Below are 6,000 nucleotides of genomic sequence, written 5' to 3' on the forward strand. Positions count from 1 at the left end.
AATGCCAGCGTGGTACCAACGGGCCGATGAATGACAAAAAGGGCTGAATTTGGTACAATTGTACCAAGTGTGGCAACACTGTTTGTAACTACACATTCAATACATGAGCTGACAAATACAGAAGATAACGTGCAGATTGACAAGTTGGCGGCAAAGTAGAAATTTAAAAAAAAATACGCGAATTTTATGGTACATATAATTAGGTATTTTCAGAAAAATGCCTATTTCATTGGTGCATATAGGCTACAATTCATATAGCTAACCTTTGCAGAGATTTATAATATGGTAGCAAAATAATAATAAATAAATAAAATACTCAGTTATGGCCAATGACTAAAATTTTAAGTTCCTTGTGACCTGATGGGTAAGGCGAGAGGCTTGGGGAACTATTCGGATATGGATTGCGTCAACGCAAAGCAATATTTAACATTTTGTTAGTGATCATCAGCATAGCAGTTATACTGACTTCTTGCATTTCTTGTATGTACAATTTCTTGAACATTGCTTCCGAATGATCCCCTTAGACGTGCAAGCGAAGAAAGTGAGTAATTATCTTGGTTACACCACTTGGCTACACCCACCAGCTACAACACAACCAAAGAAATTGTGTTTGCAAATCATCCTTTGTATTGCTTCAATTGGAACAAACTGTTACTTATTTCATTCATTCGTGTTTAAAAAAGAAATGGTAACAAGTCAGTAATATTTACAGATAATATTGAATTGTTTCGATAATACTCCCCTAAAGTTGCACGAGAATGAGTATATTCACCGAACGAAATAGTTATTAGGTAATTCTCGTAAACGTATTTCTACCATCTTGTTGAAATGTGAATTCGTATTACTAACTCAAGAAAAATTTATATCCACATTACGTTTAATTAGTCCCTTCAGGATCTCAAATGGGTTTCATTTCATTGTATGTCCATTGATTAAAGTTTTATTTCGTTTTAATCATTTCTTCACGATATTTCCAAGGCTGAGAGAAAAAAGGGAATTTAGAAACAGCGTTACCATCTTGTACAGCACAAAATTCTCAGCTTTTACAGAGTACCGAATTTCTCGGTAAGTACTTGACTTATCGATCTCAAATAAACGTGACAATGCTCCTTATGACATACTGATTTGCTCTATGAATTTTAAACCATACTGTACTAGGGACCTTTTCCAAGTTATTGCACTATTTCCAAATTCAATTTTTCTCTCTTCTCTTGTGGCACCACTGTTTAACTGATCCTTCTAAACTTGAAGTTACTTTAAAGAGCTCTTCCCAGTATTTCATTTAATGTGCACAAATAGTTACTACTTCATTCCTTGTGTGTGTTAAAGGTGTTTAAATTTGACACATGTTTAACAATATTTCTCAAAAAGTATGCAACACTGATTGGCGAGTGTCATCTCTTTCGTCTTTATTTTCATTGCTGATTTGAATTATGAAATTAAATTTAGGTCATTCCATTTAAAAAATCATAACTTTATATTGGGCTGGCAACACTGTTCACCTAGTGATGTTACCCAATATATGGATAGATGTCCCCCTTCGTGTAGTTGCTTTGTGCAAAGTTTCGCTTCTCTCTCTCTCTTGGTTACTCTGTTATAAAGGTGGGACATTATAAATGGTGCACCCGGTATATATATATATATATATATATATATATATATATATATATATATATATATATATATATATATATATAGATAGATAGATAGATAGATAGATAGAGAGAGAGAGAGAGAGAGAGAGAGAGAGAGAGATGGAAAGATATATAGATAAATAGAGAGATAGATATGTGTGTACACTTTGATTTCATATATTCCAGCCTTTAGTTTTCACAGTGTTAACCCATACCAATCAAAAACTACTTTCCATTTTAGCATGTTTAGATTTGTTGCAATTATTTTTTTAAAAAAAGCTCGGAACCAAATAATTTTGTTGAGTAATGGAAAGTATTTGATTGAAATTTTATATGTTACTGCACAGTAATCTCTACTTAAAGTGCCATAGTAATCGGAGCTGAACCACACATCGGACGAAAGAATGCTTGGGGCCAGTCTTCACCTCTATGGTTCAAATCTTTTCCCATAATCGCGGGGTGTGTGATACTATGTGGTGGTTGCCCCTTTTGTGTAACAAACTCATGACAGTACACCCAGATTAGCTAGTGGGTCTAAAAAACATAGCGTCTGATGAAGCCAAAGTGTTAGTGGCGAAACTGTAACACGTATGTAGTTTTTTTATGTGAATATATTGTTTTGCTCAGCAAATAGTTTGTTTGTTCTAAAAAAAAAAAGTTGATTTTTGGGTGGCCATTTTGGATTAAAGTTTCTTATATTGTTGTGATCCATTCGCAATCATACAACGTACATCTTCATCCAAGCCGAGCGGTCTGCGGCGATAGATCATCAGCTTTAAGGCCCCGAGTTGAGTCCCGGAAGGGTCATGTGTATGGATTTTAACAGCATTTGTTTTTTCGTATTGTGTCAGGGGGGGAAATCGTACGGGATAAAAGGATTTCAGTCTGAAAAATGGAGAGAATATCCTCCTTATGATACTTTCATGGGAGTAAGGAATTAGCAGAAATATAGGATATACATTTTATAGCAGGTTTTAAAATATAGTTTGGGTATCCTATTTCTTTTCTGTTAATTAGGTTCTTCAATGTTCGAATTTTGATCATTCTCATGATATTTTCTGCTTTCAAAGGAGTTCCATGAATATTATACCAAATGTTCTTTACATTTATCAAGTTCGAAATATTTTATGCGCCTGTAAGAAACCTTTTTTGAAGATAATTCAGGTCCTAATGAATATTATTCAGTAGGAAAGGGAAGTATTCCCCTCCTCTCAACATGGAAGCAGAGGGCAATTTCGCACTCTGGTCAGATCAAACATTTCCGCGTAACAAAAGGAAGGCCCCCTGTAAAACCTCTTCACCTCCAGTGGTATTGTTAGTACCATAAATTTGCTGAAAGCAAACAATTTGAAGTGTTCGTCGACAATATCTTTGCTTTCTTTGTCCTTCGCCCGGCTTCCAAACGAATAGGTGAATTTTACAACATGACTGCTATATAATACGCGAGCGATTGGTAAAATGGTAAAAGTGTGTTTTTATGTATATATATATATATATATATATATATATATATATATATATATATATATATATATATATATATATATATATATATATATATATATATATATATATATATGTGTGTGTGTGTGTGTGTGTGTGAGAGAGAGAGAGAGAACAAAATTTTAGTTGCACGATGACATACATCAATTGCCGTTTTCGGTTCATATAGCAAAAAGAATACCGCCAGCAGAGAATAAAGACAAGTGTAGTCTGGTCTGTTCTCTTCCGCCATCTCAGCCAGAACTTTCAACTACAGCCTGTAATGAGTGTAGACCTTACCCAGTTTTCAAATTGAATAGATGATGGTGGTAGTTCGGTTTCTTGACCTTGTAAAAATCTTCCCTGTCTTTGATTTTGTTTGTCATCATCCCAGCCAGAAATGAAGAAAATGAGAATTCCTCAATTTACAGCAAGGGGAATTGGGGACAAGACTTTAAGGATGATATTCCTGGAAGCTCATGTATCACGATTGTTTCATTCAATAGACAGAGGACACTTTTCTATGAAGGCTTTTCAACATGTTTTCTCACAAAGGGGATTTTCTTTTTGCAATCTATATGACCACTGGCAATTTCAATCTTGGCCATTCCCGCGAGCGTTTTCATTTTCGAGACACGAGACATTACACAAAATGTCTCGTCTCGTGGCAACACTAATTACAACTTTCTTTTATTATCATTTAGGTGGGGGCGCCGAAATATTGTTTGCTTACTCTTAAGAAATGTCTAGAATCGGCCCTGTTTCTATCTCCTCTCTTAACGATCTGGATATTCAGTCAACTATTCAAATTCACCACTTTCTCTCTCTCTTAGGCCGCGCATCCATTGCTTCCGAATGCGATTGCGAATGCGAATGGGAATTTCCCAGCACGTGTAAATAAATTGGAGTGCCTCGACTAGTTCCGACCTGCAAATTGCGAAAACCGCCAAAAAATGCGAATGCGAATGATCACAACCTGCTGGGATTGTTCGTCAGAATTCGTGCGAATGGAGAGTCGTTTGTAGAGGAATTGAGCGCTACGTGAGAAAAGAAAGTTTATTTTGTGTAAAAGCAGACAACGTTGTGATGTGTGGAGATAAAAATATAATATAAAAATAAAGATAGAAATAGATGTTGATGCTTTAATAAATCGTGCTTTTGATAAAATTCTATTGTGGAACCAAGCTCATTCAGATTACCGAAACGACACGTCGTGAACAAATTACACTAGCCAACAAAATTTTACTCTTTTCTGTAACTGGTATGAGAACAGCTAATCTTTATTTTTCGGGTGCGCTGATAACGAAAGTGTTAATGAAAATACAAGATTAGCTCTCGTTTTGAAGTTATGATAATTTTACGTTATTTCCTGTATAAGGTTATCCGTGTATTTACCTTGTTGTTATCCCTTGGAGGAAGGTCACTGAAGGCGCAACTGCTATACCGGGCTTCGTAGTTTTCTGCTAGTGATTCCCCGATTAGTGTTAAACAATCGGCAAACATTGATGCATTTCGCTTTCCCTGGTATCTAATTTTAATGCCCCAAATTTGCTGGTGGATGCGTTCCACGTGCTCGTCGGTTACAGCACGACAGTTGTCAGGAAAGAAGTCCAAGTGGGAATATAAAAAATGTAACTTTAAGGACATATTACAGCCCAGTCTATCGTAGCAGTGCCGAAGATCTGCCACAAGATCCTTATAGTTTTCTGTCCTCTTATTTCTTAAAACGTTTCTTGATACTTGAACAAAGGTATCCCAAGCTAACTTTTCATCACCTGTCAGGATGATGTTGAAATGCTAATCTTTGTACAGTTCACGTATCTGGGGACCCACAAAAATCCCCTCTTTTATTTTCGCCTCACTAAGACAGCAAATTTCTCGCGCAAATAGGGAAATGCTTCGCCAGTTTTGTCCGTGACCTTAACAAAGTTTTTCATTAGGACCAGTTTTACATGAGGAGTAGGGAGAATTGTGTTCTTGGATTTGATAAGTGCTTCGTGCATAACATTGTAAGATCCTGGTTGAAATGATTGACGCTTAGGCTAATCGTTCCTTTTATAATGAAGTACTTTGACGCGGCTATCCCAGAGGTACAGGAAGCAACAGTATTTGGTTTAGAACTGTTGTAGCCCAAGTAATATGCTTATGACTTTCAGATCCTCGGAAATCTGCCATTTAAGCTTGTAATAGTTTAATCGCAATAACAATTGTTTCATGTTATCATATGTTTCTTTCATGTAAGGTGCATATCCAATCGGAATCGATGGTAGCACGTTACCATTATGCAGGAGGACACATTTAAGACTTATTTTGGAGGAGTCGATGAACAACTCCCACTCATCACTTTCATAGTCAATGCCCATAGCTGCCATTAGTCCCTATACATCACTACAAAACACCAAGTTGTTTTCAATTTGGAAAAATGGAAGGAATGACATATGGCGGTTACAGAATGCAGTCACATTTACCGTCTTATCAAGACAATTCCACTGTTGTAGTCTTGACGCCAACAGTTCAGCTTTATCTTTCGGCAATTCCAGATCTCTCACTAGGTCACACACTGTTATTTTGTGATTCTCTGTACACTCATCGTTACACACAAAATCAGGATCTTTCGAAGAACTGGATTTTGAAGGTGATGGTGCAGCACTAGTTTCACCACCGCCTTTCGTCACCAGTGCCTGATTTACGTATAAACTAAACAAGCTATAGCTTAGCCCTTTGGGGATCCCATGGTACAATTTGTACCATACGGGGTGTTTCATGGTACATTGCGTTATAACTCTCCTATTTGAGCTTTTTCCTCCTTTTTTTTTTCAAGTCCACAGGCATTGTAGAAGACATTACGTATGGTTTCACACCTTCCTGCGTCGAGACATAGGAG

General features: G+C 36.6%; 1 protein-coding gene across 4 annotated transcripts in view; it reads left to right on the forward strand.

The window, feature by feature from the left end:
• The window catches only part of LOC145678513 (uncharacterized), a 224,906-nt gene that overhangs the window by 56,102 nt on the left and 162,804 nt on the right, over nucleotides 1-6,000 (forward strand). The window lies entirely within an intron of this gene.

This window comes from Thermobia domestica, chromosome 2, assembly GCF_964235325.1.
Source record: "Thermobia domestica chromosome 2, izTheDome1.hap1.1, whole genome shotgun sequence".
NCBI lineage: Eukaryota > Metazoa > Arthropoda > Insecta > Zygentoma > Lepismatidae > Thermobia > Thermobia domestica.